General features: G+C 38.0%; 1 protein-coding gene across 5 annotated transcripts in view; it reads right to left on the bottom strand.

Moving 5' to 3' along the window:
• Nucleotides 1-18947, bottom strand: part of Pigg (phosphatidylinositol glycan anchor biosynthesis class G (EMM blood group)) — a 78200-nt gene that overhangs the window by 21216 nt on the left and 38037 nt on the right. For 2 of the 5 annotated variants that reach the window (XM_003465016.5, XM_063230031.1), the window contains one exon: nucleotides 1-18947. This exon is cut by the window's left edge and continues 4630 nt beyond it; it is cut by the window's right edge and continues 12320 nt beyond it. The exons of 1 other annotated variant lie outside the window; for it this stretch is intronic. The gene's annotated coding sequence lies outside the window, so the exon portion shown is untranslated. 2 more of the 5 variants (XR_001200175.2, XR_001200176.3) reach the window with 2 other exon arrangements.

Raw genomic sequence — 18947 nt, 5'->3', positions numbered from 1 at the left:
GATCCTGATTATTACATGTTGGGTGTAGATTTATTTTGTTTATAGCTAGTTGGAGTTCTCTATTCCTCACTTATCTGTATGTCAGTTCCTTTTCTCGTGCTTAGGAAGTTTTCTGTTATTTAATTTCTGTAAACAGTCTTTTTGTGTCATTTTTGTTGACCCTTACTTTTTTGCTGTCACTTATTATCCTTAAATTGTTTTTCTTTGTATCATCTTGCATCAGTTGAATTGTTATTTCCTGGTTCCTTGTTATTTTCAAGAGATCTTTCCTTTCACGATCACAAGTTGCAAACTTGTCTTCAAGGTCTGAAAGTCTATCTTCATTTTCTTTCAAGCAGTTTTGCTAGCTTTCAATGAAATTTTAAAATTCCTGAGTACCTCTTTGAATGTTTCATGTCTTCTGGTTCTTTCCTGTATTGTTCATTTAAGGTTTCCATCATTTTTCAATGACTTTAAAAAAAAAAAGTCTATGCTTTTTAAAGATATACTCAGCATTTCTTTCATTATGCTTGTAATGTTGTTTTACCTGATATATTATTTATGATATGGTTACTTTTACAGCCTCATGAAGGTTGTCCCCCTCCCCCGACTTTGGTTGCTATTCTTTCAGAAATTTCAGGTGTGTGACTTCCAATTCTTGTTTATATGTCTCCTACACTTATTCTGTGTGGGCTGGAGGTCTGAGATTGTCTTTTGCTCCTTTGTCTTGACATTTTCCTGGGTTCTTCCAGAAGAGCCAGTTGTGGGGGTCCCAGATGCTCTCTATGTTGGTTGCCCATCCACAGTGTAGAGGAAAGGATCAGGGTTTCTCCTATCCTAGGTTCCCAAGGAAGTGGTGGGGTGTAGAGCTGGCTACTCCAGACATGCATAGCTACACCAAGGCTCTTCCAGTGCCAGCAGGTGTTCAGGAGCTTGCCTGCCTTGTTCTCCCCACAAGTGCTGGCTACTGGTTCCTGATAGTGGCTGGCAGGTTCATGGGGGCATCTATTTTCAGTTTCTTATCTGGTGTTTACAGTTCTGTGTTGCACCCCAGAGATGTGTTGGGTATGTACCTGATTGTGGCCTCTGGATGTGGGGGCTGAGACTTGTCTTTTGTCAGTGGAGTTCTCCAGAGTCCAACTGCTGTCTCCCTGCTGCTGTTTCAGATGCTTCCATGTTACTGGCCTCAATAATTACTTCAATATCCAGAAATATGTGTGCATCTGTTCACTAGGCAGTTACCCTGGGTCTTGGGATTCCATTAGTCACATACTCTTCCAGCTGACCTACCCTCCAGGATTTTATGAGGCCCAATCACAAACTGTATTCCAGCTGGTCCACCACCCAGGATGTAATGCAGGAGTGCAGAGCATGGATTCATGCTCTTCCAACTGGCCTGCCCTCTGAGATGCAATGGAGCACAGAGCATAGACTCACTGCCTCCCAGTCAGCCTATCCCCTGGGATGTAGTAGAGGGGCACAGAGTGAAGACTTACTCTCCTTCAGCTGGCCCACCCCCTAGGATGTAATGGAGGGGTGCAGAGCATGTACTCACTCAGCCAGTCCACTTTCCAGGATATAAGGGAAAAGTGCAGAGCATGGACTCACTGTCCTCCAGCTGGCCCACCTTCCGGGATGTAATCCAGAGATCTTGATTACTGAGAAGGAACAGGAGGATGGTAAAGATGCCCTGAGGGCATCACAAGAAGCAGCAGGACTCCACATTTTGCAGTCTCAAAATTGCAAAGTTGAAAGGCTTTGAGAAGACCCAGTGCCTTGTATTCTAGAATGGTGGTCAAATAATTTCTCAGAATTAGATTCAGAGTGCTTAGTGATCCCAGGACTTAACCTATTCAGCCAAGAGAGATGGAAGTCTGCCTACTGCTCTAGCTGGCAGCAAACCTTCGTATAATTCATATGGTGCTGGATCTAGATGCAGGTGGAATGCAAGAGTTGTGGGGTCAGGAAGCCTTTCACCCAGATTTTAAAGAGGTCTGAGAGGCTAGGCAATGTGCTTCAGAGAGGGCAGGGTGTGAAGCTGTGTGAAACTAAAGGTCCAGTGGAGCCCACAGAAGTTTGGAGAAGTTAGGAATGTGGATCATGAGGAAACCTGCAAAAGGGAACAGAGTGAACCCAAAAAGAAGCCATGGGAGGGACGACTTCTGGGAGAACATGGCGGATATATTACAGCAGCTATGGAGGCTCTCTGAGATAGCCAGCTTACAATCCAGGAATGAATTGTAAGGAGTGAGGAGTCCTAAGCAAGGGGAGATATACCCTGGTGACCCAGGAACGAACTAAGCTGAGAGAAACCAACTGGAAATGCAATCCCGGTGCTATAACCGGAACAGATAAAATCTCAGCACCTAAGCTGGAACCTGTGTGATTTGAATTTCCTGCCGCCACTGCTGCGTCTGAATCAGACTGGCAGGGACAGAGATGTGAAAGCTTTGAGAGTGGGAATCAGTGAACGGACTTGAGAGTGGGGCTGGTGGGGAGCCCTGCATCGACCTGCGGTAGTGAGAGGAATGAGGACCCCTCCATAGATAAGGAGGCTCCAACAGAGGACATTCTGGGACTGGGCAGACTAGCCAGAACAGAACGCTGCAGTGACTTTAGTCACATATTCCCCTCTCAAGCAGGATTGGTGGGGAGCACTTGGCCTGGGTGATGCTGCGGACTAAGATCCAGTAGGCTAGCCCAAACCAAGTCCCAGTGCCTGGTGGTGCACCCTAGCAGTGAAGCCTTCAGTAGGTTGACCTGGAGGGGCAGGGCCCAGCATAGGCTGCCCAGGTCTGTGTCTCCCTAGTACACTGCAGTGGGCGGGAACACCTAGCCGGCGGATTCAAACAAACTGTAACTGACAAAGAAAGAAACTGGGCCTCCTGTACACGCTTGTATGGAAGGAACAAAAAGTATGGGAAGAGGGAGCAACAAGAAAGGGTCCTCAGTCTCCAATCCTGAGAACACTGATCCAGGAAAGGGAAATGCAAAGGAGAATGAGGACATAAAACATGCAATATCAGACACGGCACCAATAGACATAAAGTGATATCTCCGGAGCCTCATAGATGAGTTCAAAAGTGAAGTATTTAACCAAGTAAAGCAAGATATAAGTAGAATAGTTAGAGAAATGCTAAGCACCGCCCATGAAAAAACAGATGGTGGAATGGAAGAACAAAACAAGGGAGAATTGTTTGATGGAGAAAATAGAGAAAACACAGAATACATGAAGCAGATTACCAGGAAACTAAAGAGATTACCAGGAAACTAAAAACTCTATTGAAAGCTGGCATAACTGCTTGAAAGAAACTAAGGATAGATTATCTGAACTGGAGGACAGATTTGTAATATGGGAGCATGAAAGGAAAAACTTCTTAAAAATAACAAGGAAACAAATAGCAATAATACAAAGGCTAGAAGATGATAAGAGAATCTATAATTTAAGAATTAAGAATGTAAAAGAAGAAGTAGGGACACAAACAAATGAACTACAAAGGCTATTCACAGAAATAATCCAGAATTTCCCTAATTTAGCAAAAGGTAAAGATACTCAGATGTATGAGGCATACAGGACCCCAGCCACCTACAACCCAAACAGAGCTACATCCAGGCATATAATAATCAAAATTACAGAAATCCAATATAAGAACAGAATATTAAAAGCCGTCAGAGACAAGAAACAGATCACTTACAAGGGAAACCCATCAGAATTACAGCAGACTTCTCGGCAAAAACCATCAAATCATGAAGAGCGTGGGGGGAAATAATTCAAGCTTTGAAAGATAATAACCTCCAGCCAAGATTGATATATCCTGCACAACTGTCCAGAAATTGATGGAAAAACAAGGTGCTTCCAGGATAAAGAGGAACTAGGGGAATTTATAACCACCAATTCAAAATCTACAGAGAATACTGCAGGACATTCTAAAAAAAAAATACCAAGGTTCCAGAAACAGTGTCAGAGAGGCCACAATGAAAGGAGCAGAAAGCAAAATGAAGAAGACAAACTGACAACTAATGACAGAAAAAGAGCTCAACAGAAATGAGGCAGAGAAGATTGCATGGTAGGAACAGCTATTTTGGAGAAAACAAGAAATCATAATACCTAGTGCTGATTTAATATCATCTTGTTTTGAAGTCCCATCAAGCTTTTGTTCTTCTGTCTCCATTGGTCTTAACATGTCATATCTTATTGGATTTTATTATATGTTATAAACAAAAACTTTTATAGACAGGGAAATTATACAGAAACCATTGTTCATGTTCTGTTACTTGATTCTAAATACCCTGTAATACTGTCATTCTCTTGAATGGTTTTACATTGTCTTGATATGTTTGATGTTACAGTATACAAAGTTATACTCAAAGATTTCAAGGAAAGAGACACTATGGTAACTACTTTTATGTCGGGATATCTTGTGGCGAAACACTATTTTGCTTAAATGGTTATGTTTTGACCTGTGCTGTTTTGTTGTTATGCCCTCTTTTATCTCAATCTCCTTTTTTTATTATTTACTTTTTTATTATCTTTTTAATTAAGGGAAAAATAAAAATATCAGGATATATTATAGTAACCCACTTTGACTTCCTATTAACTTGATTTGAAACCCTGTATTGATCTCACCATCTTGTTTTGACTGATTTTCCTCTATTCTGTTTTGCTTGATAGTACCAAGTTCAACAGTATAGGCAACAACTGTGAAGACAATAAGTTTCATTATGACGCCCATTCTGGTTGACTATTATCTTCTTTTGAAGTCCTGTAATGTCTCCAATGTTTTGGTTTTATTGGTTTTGTTTTTTACTGTTTTGTTCAATTTTATTAAAACTGATGATATAGGCAATTTCTTTAAAGATAGCAAGAGGCATTATGGTAACCACTGTTGATCATCTTGCATTTTTTTACATTATGTATTATGTCCATCCTTTTGATTTGACTGACTCTGTTTTGTTATGTCACATTTGGTTTTACTCTCTTCAAAAAAAAATAGTAAGAACTGTGGGAGTAATAAAACCCAAAATGTGTAATTGTCATTGTAAAAAAGAGAGGAAAAGAAAGTACTTAAAGGATATAACTGCATGTATATTTAAGCGTATAAGATAGAAAACCATATTACTGAGTTTTTGTTGCATCATTGAACAGAACTGTTTGCAGTCTCATTGTTTGAATGTCTACTTTATATGCTTTAATTTTGTAACTTGAACAACTATAGTAAGATGACAATATGTAATCTATTAACTAGTGATTTCCTACTGTTTATTTTTTCTGAAATTCTGTATAACTTGTACCCTTTTTCTGTTTTTTTTTTTCTTTTTCTCCTTAAATAAAAAAAAAAAAAAAAAAGAAGAAGCCATGGGAACTACAACCACCATAATTGTCATAGAGGCAGAGACACCCAAGTCCTTTGGAGTTCACAACTTGCAACAAATTGCAGGAATGCTGGACATGACAATATAGGACTTATCCTTGCTGCATTTTGGAGTTGCTTTGGTTGCATTTCTTTGTATTTCCCTGTTTGTACCTCTTAGAATAGTATTATGGTTGACACATTGTGCAGAAGTTTAGAAATTTAAGAGACTCAGCAGGAAGCCAGGATCCTTACTTTGTAAACATCAAGACTAGGGCGCAAGATGCTGTGACTGCTATACTCACCTTGGGGTGGGGAGGTGGTAGCCTGCTTACAATATAAGGGAAGAAAAGAGGCTTGTTCTTCCCCTTTTTTGCTCATCACTTTGCTATTTTTTGTTGTCTTTTAAGTGTCGCCCCTGTGTCACACCACCTTGCCTTGAAGCCAGCTGATTACCGACTGAAACCTCCAAAAACTGTGAGCTAAACAAAACTTTCCTTAATTGAACATTATGACAGACAAAAGCCCAAGAGTGAAAGGGAATCAGAAAAGAAAAATACTGAAACCTATGGAAGGGAAGCCCTTGTACTGAGCCCAAGACCCACAGGGCCCAAACAAACACCCTCGGTATATACAAACAGCTGCCTCAGTTAAGATCATGTTACCAAGTACTTCGTGGAGAACAGCAGTAATTCAGGTGGGTCAGGTCCACATCTCTTTGTCCCCTGCTCTGGGAGTCTATGCTAAAACACTTGTTTACTGGAACCCTTTTCTTCTCAGCTTGATTTAGCTCCATCCCTGTTGAAGTCTGTGTCACAGCCTCCAAAGTAGACTCTAAACACTATGTGGCCCAACAACAGAATATAAGCCCAACTGACTGGTAGGGATCCTCCTATCTCCTATAGGAACAGAAGTCTTTGCCTCACAACCTAGTCATTTCCACATGGGCAAGTCACTGCCCATCCCATAACCCACACAAGCATCTTAGTCACTTGTAAAAAGGAGATGAGAGGAAAAATGGAGTTACTCTTCTTTTTGGCTGGGTTGTCTGATTCTCACTGCTGCTGAGGTCTCTAGGTTGTCAGTCCCTTCGTTTTTTGTGAGGTCTCTTGGTTGTTGTCCAGTGAAGTCTCTTGACTGGCTTGCCACATGTTACAGGCAAACAGGCCAATAATAATCCAGATTCTTTTTTTTTTTATTTTTGTCTTTTTCTTTTTTATTGGTACCGGGAATCGAACTCACAACTGCCTGCTTGCAAGGCAGGTGCTTATGCCACTGAGCTAAATCCTCAGCCCCAATAATCCAGATTCTTGTATAGGTCAAGGAAGGAACTGCCAATCATACACCCAGTAGTAAGTAGGAAGTAGTTATATTTATTGAAAATCACCAGAAATTGTGCTTAGGGCCTGTCCTGCCAACAAAAGTATAACACAGACCAAGAAAGGTGCTAGGCAACAGCAATGAAAAAAGGCCTGTTAACTCAGGCTTTTAGAATTTAAAGGTCTGACACTTCTGCTAAAGCAGGGCAAAGCAGGTACTCCCCCTGGATCTCTAGGTATGACTGACTAAAATGATGACAGGATGCTGAGTCATCTTGGGGGTTCTTATTATACAAACTCATCCTAGAATTCATTGATCGTAATTATATTTATCAGATGTAGTATATATCTATGAACCTATAATGAGGTTGAAGTTGGGTAAAAGTAAACATAAGATCAGGTTAGGACAGTGATGGTGAACCTTTTAGTTTACCTTTTAGCTTTCAATGGTAACAAACATTCCCCCGTAGCATGTAGGTTTGTCATCACTGGGCTAGGAGATGTGGTCTTACTTACAGTATAGATAATCTCCTATGCTTCTGCTAATTTTCTAACTTTCTTAGGACAATGGAATCAGAATGGAGACAAGGGAGTGACTCACTCAATTCCATTGTTTCTAACTGTACCACTATCTCCCCAAACTCTGAGAAGGCCCAAGACAGTGTGAGGTCTTACCTACTGCCCATCATCCTGTGCTGGGAAAGGTGAGCCTCTCCTAAGCTTCAGCACTGCATCAAGTTCCGTAGGAAACTGGGAGAGTGGAGCTATTCAGACAGAGGTAGAGGACTCTAGGCAGAGGGACAGAAAGCAGCACCTGGGCCAAAGGTCTTCTGGTAATATACAAGGCAAGGGAAGCCTGTGAAGGGAAGACAAGAGATGACCATAGGATTTGCCAGACAGTGAAGAGAGTGGGACTGGGAGAGGTCTGGCAGAAGTCAACAGAAATCCAGGTATTGGGCAAAGTATACCACATCTGATTCTTCTCAAATCCATTGAGAGAACTGGATCATGGGATGCTGATAGAGGCCTGACTTGGCCATGCCTAGAGCATCGTTTGCAGGCAGGAGGCACATCCAGAGTTCCAGACAGTTCTCACTGCTTCTAGCCAGGCAAGTGCAATGTCCACAGAGGGAAATGCTTGGCTATTCACAGTCACACTGTGACTCTATATAAAAAGAGCTGTGTGGATGTTCCAGGTTAATGCTACATCAGAGCTGTAAAAGTTTGTTCATTGTTTGTTACTTAGCTTGTTTGTTCTGGGGTTTCCAGTTTTTATTATGTTTTTCTGGTTCTTGCTTCTGTATTAGCATTCTGAAAATTTTATTTTTTAAGGTTTCCTTTGTTCTGTTCTTTTGGTCTTTCTCCTCCTTATTTTTGACTATTTCCTCATCCTTTTTCATCTCCTCCACATTTTCTTGCCTTTTCTTCCCTCTTTTCCTCTCCACTTTTTTTTTTAAAAATGGAATATATACTACAGGTGCCTGTACACAGTATTAGTCAAAAAATATATACACATTTCAGAAAAAGAAAAATAATATGTTTTTTCAATAGATGGTATGGGCTATTGTATATCATAGAAAACCTACTACATTGCTAGCCCTTAGAGAAGAAATTGAAAATGTATGTGTAGCAATCTCAATAACCAAGGTTACCAAGCAGCAGTTTTCCATACTAATAAATGTCTCAAAGCTAATGCTCACCATTTTGAGCACCTCTTCTAATTGTAGAGGCCAAAGGTAACTTGTATTAATCTCATAATATTTCAATAAATTTAGTTTTAAAATATTTACACAAGTTTTTCTTTTCCTGAAATGTGTGTAAATTTTTTTTTTTGGTGGATTCTGCACTTGCAAAAGAGAATAAGAATTAACCAATGCTTTAATGTAAATTGTACTATTTAAAGAGCATGTCAGGGTAACCCTCAACAAACTGTGTTTAGAGGATTCACACATAAATTAACTACAAATATATTAACAGGTTTTGACAATCTCACAGACTCCTTCAATCTCTACATTTCCACTGCTCTAAATCTCTCCTCCTACCTCCACAAATATTTTCTCAAACTCCCTTAACATTAGCCCTTTACTCCAGCTATGAAAATAATTCCAACAGTCCCACTTTATATCTATTTTTCACCTATTGGCATTTCTCTTACCTTCCTCCCTTTGTACTGACTTACTCCCTTCTTTTTACTTTTCCTTTTGCTTTCCTCATCTTCCACATCCTAGACTAACCACAAATAGTAGTATAACAGTCAGCAATGGGAATTGAAAAAACGATGGAATTATCAGGATGATTTTGTCTTTCTGAGACAGGGTCTTGCTATGCAGTGGCCTTGAGCTCACTTTATCAAGACAAATTTAATGTTCATGATTGTCAAATGGTTTGATCTGTTGAAAATGTTATAATCAATAGAAGTTCTCTGTACAATATAGTGACTACATCCAACCCAATTACACTAGATGAGTTGAAGTAGCAGACAATGCCTCTTGACCAATAAAGCCAAGATCCTACCACTAGAAAACAAAACCTATTTTAAAAAATCTTCATACCAACAATAAAGTTCCTTCATGCTATTTGACCTTAACCCTCAGCATGGTGTACACACACACATACATACACACACAGACACACACAGAAACATGAAAAAACAAGGCAACAAAATGTCTCTTGAAACACTCAACTCTCCCAAAGTAGATCTAATGGGCACTAATGGAGAAGAACTCAAGCATCAAATGGCTGAATTGCACAAAATGATCAACAGAGAGCAAAGAAATTTAGCAAGCTGAAAGATGATATAACAAAATGGGTAGTGAAATTTATAAACAAACTGACCAATGTGTTTAAAGAAGAGGCACATGAAACATTAGAAAAGCAGAAGTCATTTAAAATATTAATGACAAATCTACAAAAAAAAAAAAAAAAAACAGTCCATGAAAAGGTGTCAAGCAGAAATTCCACAGATAAAGGATTTCATTCAATATGTGAACAGTAGAAGCAACCAATGTGAGGAAACAGCGTTGGATCTGGAAGACAATTATGCACAAGATGATATACTCAGAGACATCTTAAAACAGTAAGATATATGAGAAAGATTAATCTAAGATTAACTGGAATTAGGGAGACATCAGAGGATAGTATGCTTAGAATAAAAATGTCTATAGAAGTAGTAGCAGAAAATTTTCCAACTGTAGGGAATGAACTGAACATACAGGTAAGCAAGGCATAAAGAACCCCAAATCATTACAACGAGAGAAGAAACTCCTGGTAACATATGATAGTCAGAATTACAAAGATCCAACGTAAGGACAAAGGTTAAAAGCTCTCCAAGAAAAGCAAAAAATCACTTATAAAAGTGAAGCATTTGGATTACAGAAGACTTCTAAACACAAACTTTAAAAGACTAGGAGAGTGTGAAGTGTTTTAAGCCCTAAAAGAACATGACTTCAATCCAGACTAATATAACCTGTTAAATTATATTTCAAAATTGATGGAGAAATAAGGACCTCCTATGATGAAGAACACCTTAAGAAATTCATGACCACCAAACAGCACTCCAAAAAACTCTCAAGTCTATAAGATAATGAAGCCAATGACACCAAAAGTCTGACAGAATGAATAAATCAAACAGAGTAAGCAGCTAAACAAAAACAAACAAAAATGAACAAAAAACAGAAAAAAAGTAATCAACAGGCAAATAATTTTATATATATATATATATATATATATATAAATATATAAAACTGGCATATCTGACTTCATAAATCAAACACCATTGGACATAAAAAAATCAAATACATATCAACACAATCAGAGTGGGAGATCTCAATATCCCACTTCACAAATAGATCAACTAGACAAAAAAATCAACAAGAAATATCAGAGTTTGACCACATCATCAAATAACAGACTTAACAGATATCTATAGCATGTTCCACCCCGCCCAATAGAATACAGTCTTCTCAGCAGCACAAGAAATTTTCCCCCAAAATAGACCATATATAAGTCTATAAAGTTTGCTTAAACAAACACAAAAGATTCAAAATTATCACCTGTATACTATCTGAAAAAAAGAAATCAAAAGCAAAAGAAACCAGAGAAATTTTTGTAAACATATAAAGATTAAATAACATGCTCCTGACTATTTGGGCAAGTGTTTTGTTTTGTTGTAGTGGAGACTGGAGACTCAACCGAGAACTTCACATTTGCTGTATAAATGCTCTACTACTGAGCTAAGTCCTCAGTCTTGTTTTGTTTTGTTTGTACCAGGGATTGAAGCCACAGCCTTGCACTTGCCAGGCAGGTACTTATGCCACTGAGCTAAATCCCCAGCTACGCTCCTAACTATTGAAGGAAGAAATTAAATAATCCCTGGAATCAAATGATAATGTCAGTATACATATTGGACCTTATGTGACATAATGAGAACAGTCCTAAGAGAGAAGTTTATATGAATGCTTATATTAGAAAAATAAAGTAAGACCAAACAGATAATGAGACCTCAGGTCCTAGAAAAACAAGAACATCTAAATCCAAAACTAGTAGTGTGGGGTCAGGGATATAGCTCAGAGACACAAGTGCCTCCCTGGCAAGCACAAGGTCCTGAGTTTGACTCCTGGTGCAAAACAAAAACAAACAAACCCACAAGATCAAAAACAAACAAAAACCCACAAAAGAAAAAAAAAGAAATACAATAAAACAAAGTCATAAGAAAGTCATAAAGAACAAAAAAAGAAAGTCATAAAGATCAGAGCAGAAAATTAATGACACTGAGATGAAATACAAAGAATTAAGGAGTTGAAGAGCTCACTTTTGAAAGAATAAACAAAATAGATAAACCCTTAGTCAATCTTAGCAGAAGGAAAGACCCGTATCAATGAAAAAGGCAAAAACAAAATGAACACTGTTGAAATCCAGAAGATTATTAGTAAATAGTATTAAATCTTGTGATCCAACAAATGGAGGAACCTAGAATAAATGTGCAGATTCTTAGACATATATAAATTACCAAAGCTGAACCAAAAAAGGTGTAAAAACTTGTTCAATAACAGGTAATGAAATTTAGGCAGTAACAGTAAATCTATCAACTAAGAACAAGAAAAGTCCAGGACCTTATGGACAAACTGTTAAACTCTATAAAAACTTCAGGGAAAAATCCAGTGTTAATATTCCTTATTGTATAATGAAAGTGAAAGGGAAGGAGTATGTACAAACTCATTCCTGGAATTAGCATTACACTAATTCCAACATCAGACAAGGACCCAAAGAAAAAAGGAAACTATAGGCCAATTTCTTTAATGAACACAGACACAATAATCCTTAATAAAATACTGGCAAACAGAATGTAGCAAATCATGAGAAAGATCATACATCATGATCAAGTACGCTTCATCCAAGGAATGCAAGGATAGTTTGATATATACAAACCCATACATGCAATACATCACATAAACAGATAACAATTTCATGGTCATCTCAACAGATACAGAAAAAGTCTTTGACAAAATCCAATATCCATTCATGATAAAAACCCTGAAGAAAATAGGTTTATTTCAATCTGATAAAAGCCATTTATGACAAACCCACTGCCAACATCCAATTAAATGGGGAAGAGCAAAAAATTTTCCCTTTAAAATCAACAACAAGATAAGATTGTTCACTATCATCATTTCTGTTCAATATAGTATTCAAGATAGTACAGAGCAATCAGGCAAGAGAAAGAAATAAAAGGAATATGTAAAGGAAAGCAAGAAGTAAGATTATCACTATTTATATTCAAAAAATTTTACCAAAAACACCTAGAACTAATAAATCCAGCAATTAGCAAGATATAAAAATCTACAAACGAAAATCAATTGCATTCTTATACACCAATTAACCTAGCAAGCAAGGAATTAGGAAAACAATACTATTCACAATAGCATCAAGAAAAATTAAATACTTAGAAAGTAACCTAACCAAGGAAGTAAAAGACATGCATAACAAAAATTATACTACACTGAAAAGGAAATCTAGGGAGACATCAGAAAATGGAAAGATACCTCTAGTTCCTTAGAAAGGTAGAACTAATATTTTCAAAATGGCCACACTACTAAAACCAAAATCTCTATTCCTGTGTCTCTCTGTCTCTCTCTCTGTATCTCTGTCCTTTCTTTCTCTCTCTCTCAATAAATTTGAGTCATTTGAAGTAAAATGGATGTGTCTTGAGACCATAACATTAACTGAAACAAATCAGGCACTTAAGCTTAAGTATTGTGTAACTTTTCTTATATGGAAAACCCAACGTATAAATAATTTAAAGAGCAAAAGTAAAGACAGACAATAGAAGAAGATAGCTTTTTTATAAATGAGGAGACTTTGAGATGAAGGTGGGTGGAGAGGAGAAGGGGAATAAAAAGAACTGAGTGGTGTTATGTACCTTTCCTTTCTCCTTACAATAAACATAATAACTATGTACCACAAACATGAACTAATAAAAAATTTTAAAACCTATAATTGTTAAAAAAAATAAAATTCTACAGATGGCGAGAAAATATTTCTAAGTCACACATCTGTAAAGGAATTCATACATAAAATGGACAGAGAATTCCTAAAACTCAACAACAAACCAACCTAATTCTAAAGTGGACAGGAGAATGTGGCAATACATGCTTGTGATCTCAAGAGTGAGACAGTCAGTTTTGTTATTGTAACAAATACCCGAGACAGTCAATTTATAGAGAAAAAAGGTTTAATTTGGCTGTTTTGGAGGTTTCAGTCATGACTAGTCGTCCTCATAGATGCTCTGTGGTGGCAAGTGGCAGGAATATGTGGTGGAGCAAAACCACTCCTCATGAACAGGAAGTAAGGAGGAAGAGCCCAAGGCCCCATAATCCCCTTCAAATGTGTATTCCCAATGGCTGAAAGATCCTCTAGTCCCCCAAGTTTCCAATACTTTCCAATAGTTTCAAGCTGAGGAACAAGCCTTTGACATGTGCATCTTTGTGGAATATTCCAAACAGAAACTATGCTGCAGTGAACCAACCTTTGACAGAGAGTAAAGCAAATCAATAGAGAAAGGATCACTTTTCAACAAATGCTACTGAAGAACTGGAACCAACACACACACAAAAGTCTAGACATAGACCTCATACTTTGTACAAAAACCAACTCAAAATGGGTCATATACTTAAGTATGAAACTAAAAATTATAAAATTACTATGAAGTAACAGGAAAAAATAGGTGGCCTCAGGTTGGATGAGGAAATCAAAAGCAGGATACATAAAGAAAAGAACTATTAAGTTGAACTTCACTAAAATTAAAATCTTTGTTCTGCAAAGTCTGTTACACACAGGATAGGACCTGCAAATCAAATACTTGATAAGGGGCTGTGGTTTCGAAAATATACAATGAGCTGTGAAAATTCAACAATAATCCAATTAAAAATGAGTCAACAGGCATCCTCTAAAAGATGATATATGATTAGCAAATGAACATGTAAAAAAATGCTCAAAATCATGTCATTAGGAAATGGCAAATTAAAATGACAATATGGCACCATTGCACATTTATTAGAATAGTTAAAGTCCAAAATACTGACAACAGCAAATACTAACACAAATATAGAACAATGGAAACTATCATTCATTGTTGGTGAAAATGCAAAATGGTACAGCCACCCTGGAAGAAAGTTGGCAATTTTTTAATAAAAACAGCAGTCCTGGGCTGAGGATTTAGCTCAGTGGCACAAGTGCCTGCTTGGCAAATGCGAGCTTGTGAGTTTGATCCCTGGTACTAAAATGAAAAACAAATAAAAAAATAAAAAGCAGCAGTCTTGAGGTATGAACCAGAAATCATGCTGCTTGTTATTTATACAAAGGGGTTGAAAACTTGCATCTAGACAAAAACTTGAGCAAAGATGTTTATAGTGACTTTATTCACAATTGCTAAAACATGGAAGCAACTCATTACATTTTTCAGCAGGTGAATGGGTAAATAAACTGTTAAATCCAGACAACAGAATGTTATCAGCACTAAAAACAAATGAACTATCAAGCCATGAAAACACATGGATGAACCTAAAAGGCATATTGCTAAGTAAAAAAAAACAATATATAAAGGCCACTGTGGAAGATCACCAAGTTGCACTCCCCTGAAAAATGAAGCCCCTTTTCCCCATCTTTCCCTGACCTCTCCTTCAACTCTGTTAACTGAGATATGCAAGATGGCTAAACAGATGTTCCCTTAATTGGACAAAAGACTATTACTAAGTCTGACCAAGGCTTGGCGAGTCTCATCAATAGGAAAACGGCAACACGCAGGTGAGAATTGCTCCTATGCTTATGGCTCTAATGGAGGCTTGAGCAAGAGCCTGTGAGATTCCAAGGCTAAGACAAGAGGTAACATCTCAGCTGAGGCCACAGGATTCACAAAAGATTATACCTTCCTGGCATTAAAGGTACCAGCCTTGCATAAATCAAGCTATCTGTTGCACTGCCAATTGGAGAACCTCTGTGCCTGGTACAAAAGTGCTGTGTTTGTCCTTACTGCTGAAGCCTGTGAAGTTTCTCTTCCCTGGCACTCTGCAGTGACCACCACTCACCTCCTTGATTGATACCAATAAAAGCTATGAGCTTTTGGACTTGTGGCCTTTTTCGTTCCACAGAGAACACTGGCCATCTCACACAGCTCCTCATCTGCAGAACTTTCTTTGTCTTTATTTTTTTTTTTTTTTTTGTCTTTTTCATTTTTATCGGTACCAGGAATCGAACTCACGACTGCCTGCTTGCAAGGCAGGCACTTATGCTGCTGAGCTAAATCCCCAGCCCCTTGTCTTTATTTTGAATCTTTGTGCAAATCAAATCCTTCACAGGGGTTTTGATAGGCTACATAGTATATGATTCCAACTATATAACATTCTGGAAAAGACAAAATAATGAAGACAGTAATGATCAGTGGTTACCAGGAGTTCAAAGGAGGGATGGATGAACAGAAGGAACACAGAAAGGGTTTAAGGCAGTGAAACTATTCCATATGATACTGCAAAGGTAGACACATGCCATTAAACATAAATCTATAGAACATACATTACACTGAATATTTGTGTAAATTATAACTAATTGCAACAGGTCACCATTCTAATTGGAAGGTTAGTAACAGAAGAAACTGTAAAAGGGGTACAGTTGGGTGTATGACAACTATATTTAAAAAATTTTTGTTTACCTAAAATTGCTCTAAAATAAAATCTATTTAAAAAGACAATGGCAAAGATAAAATGGAATAGTGAATAACTTGTAAGGTAATCCAAAGAAGGCAAAAAGGAGAAATGGGAAGGACAGTGTCAAAAAATGAAACAAGGGGCTGGGGATTTAGCTCAGCGGCATAAGCGCCTGCCTTGGAAGCAGGCAGTCGTGAGTTCGATCCCTGGTACCAATAAAAAGGAAAAAGACCAGAAAAAAAAAAAAAAAAAAGCAAGCAGAAAGATGGCAGCCCTAAATCCATTCAAATGAATAAGTATATTAAATATAAAGAGATTAAATAATTTAAAAGGCAAGCATGCTCAGACTGGCAAAAATAGAACCCAAGTAAAAAAAATACAAAGAACCATAAATTTATAGTATAGAATGAAATTGAGTAAAAATACATCATATAAGCACTTAGCATAAGACTAGAATGACTATTAATATCTGACAAAATTCTAAGTTAGCAATACTACCAGAGACACAGAAGAATATTTCATAGACATAGAAAGTTAATATACCAGGGAGATATGACAAATATCAGTATGTTAATAGATTTTTAAATTACTTGAAGTCAAAACTTGTTTAAGAAGCAAGTGCAGAAATTCACAATTATAGGAAGTCTTGGAAACCATCTTTCAGTAGTGATAGAATAAGCAGTAAAAAACCCCACAACAGTAAGAATATAGAAAAACCTCATGACACCGACTATTTTGGCTTCATTGACAGGTATAAGACACTATACCAAGCAACTATTAAATCTATGTTTTTCCAACTGCATATGGACTATTCATCAAGACAGATCAAATTCTGCCATAAAAGTAGTAAGGCAATACATCAAAATGCATACTAAAAATGCAATACATAAAGTCCATAAAAGTGTGGAGAAATATGTATATGATGGTATATTTTGAAAGATATTTGGTCTTGTGTAGTTTCTTTGATCTATCTTGTAGAATCCTTAGAATTTCCTTAGTGTTGGGACTGTCTTTTATTTCAAGCCCTCTGATCACACCTGAACCTGTGCTAAGATGACTTATGATGGAGTTCCTAGATGGCCTGAGGAGAGTCCTTGTGGAAAAGACCAGCAGTTTGGAGGGCTGGAGCTTTAAGTCCTGCACCCTGGCCTCAGGGAAGAGCTAGAATTCACCCTCCACAAAAGCTATAGTAATTACAGCGCTGGGGGAAGACATCCCAGAGAGGACATGGAAGGTCCACAGCCTCATATTCAGATATGAAAATGAGACTGGAGAGCAAGGCCTCATGCTCCCTTAGATGTACTTTTATTTTTCTTTGCAGGTTGTCTCCAATGCCTCTGCTTTGGCTGTAGCAAGCTTCTGGCACAGACCTACTTCATATGATTCTGTCTCTTTGCAGTCACCCTTAGGTCTTTCAGGGGGTCTGGGGCCTATTCAGGACCAAATAGAAAGTCTGACATTGTGCATATAAGAGCCTGTCTTTTTTCCTTTATAAATAATTTGTCATACTCTTAGCAGGTTTAGTCTGTGCACCATTCTTTAGGCTGCAGCATTAAGTCCAAAAAAAGCGTTTTCCACAGGAGATATATATATATATATACATATAAATTTTTTTGGCCTATTTTGATTTCTCTCTCACATAGAGCATTTTGAACAGGTATACTAAGAGCTGGTAATGCCAAAGGTGGATAGTGCTGAAAGCTGCCAGCAGCCAAGGCTGGTGATATCAGAGGTGGCTGGTAGCAAAGGATGATGAAGAATAATATGGAGAATTGCCAGCAAATGCCCGTTCTAGTAATGTGAAGAGTCCTGTTAGTAGCTGCTTGCTCTAAGAAGCAAAGGTATTGAAAATTCAAAGAGTGATTAGTGCTATCATTAAAGAACCAGGGCTATTAACTCTAGAAGGGCTATACTTTGCCAATTTGTGATTTCTGTATGGCTTGAGAACTCTCAGTTGATTTGTAACATCTTAGAAACCAGTACAGGACCCTTTCCCCTTTAGAGGACTCAAAAGATGAAGGTGGATGGCAGTGCCTGTCATCAGCAGGCTCAAGAATGAGCCCATATCTTGATTTCCAACTATGTAGAGCTAAGAATTCTCGGCCAGTGACAGAAACTTCACCTTTCCTAGAGGAGGCACAGAAGCTCTGCACCCTCTCTGTATCCATCTCTACCATGGACTGGTTATTTCTTTTATATCTTTTATAAAGAACCAATAGATGCAAATGGAGTATTCTTCCAGGTTATCATGCTAGCAAATCACTGATTCCAAGGAGGGAGGTTATTTGTAGCACGCAGAAAAACTCAGGTCACACTGCAGGGCTGCACTTGGAGCCGGAGGTGGGAACAGTCTTATGAGACTGAGCTACCAATCTGAAGGGTCACAGCCTAGTCTTGGGTAAGTAATGTTGATCAATCTAAACTCAGAAACTGCTGGTATACATAGAACTTTCAGGAAACACAGGTGCAGGTCTCTGAATCTATCCTGTGAGGAAGACGAGAAATAGGGAAGTTTATGCAGGCTGTTGAAGATTGGAAAGGCAGGCACAGTGCCTGCCATCAGAAGACAGGGCAAAGAATGTACTGACAGAGTGGAAATGGCCACAGCAAGAGACTAGTTATTTCTTAGTACAGTCTGTGAACCATTAGACACAATGTAGTTGGTTGTCCTGCTGCTCTCCATGCCTGCAGTCCTAGGGCAGAGGAAGCACTTCTCATATTCCAGGCTACAGCTGAATGGAGAGTTCTGTGCTCCATGGTCTCAGTCTCTTTAAAAGCTGCCTTCATTTTAGTTTTTCTTTTGTTTTCACAATATTGTCAGACTTGAAGTGAGTTATAAAATACCCAGTTGGTGTCTGCTGGGAAGTGACTTGATGTGTGAGGAGGTTCCCATCCATCTGGTCAGAATGTGCTGCACTCTGAGAGTATGAAGAAAGTTTCATCTCCTTCAGTTAGGAAAAATACTGTACATGGCTTTAAATGATCATATTTGTGGGAAAGGATTTAAAGTACACTTATTTTTAAATCTTTTTTTATTTCATTATTATTATTGTTTTTTGGTATTGGGAATTGAACTCAGAATCTCACACTTGCCAGGCAGG

The sequence above is a fragment of the Cavia porcellus genome, unplaced genomic scaffold, assembly GCF_034190915.1.
Source record: "Cavia porcellus strain 051 isolate PalLab524CR breed Dunkin Hartley unplaced genomic scaffold, mCavPor4.1 scaffold_18, whole genome shotgun sequence".
Classification (NCBI taxonomy): Eukaryota; Metazoa; Chordata; class Mammalia; order Rodentia; family Caviidae; genus Cavia; species Cavia porcellus.
Note: the sequence above shows the minus strand (reverse complement) of the source record. Positions and strands in the feature narration are given on the sequence as shown.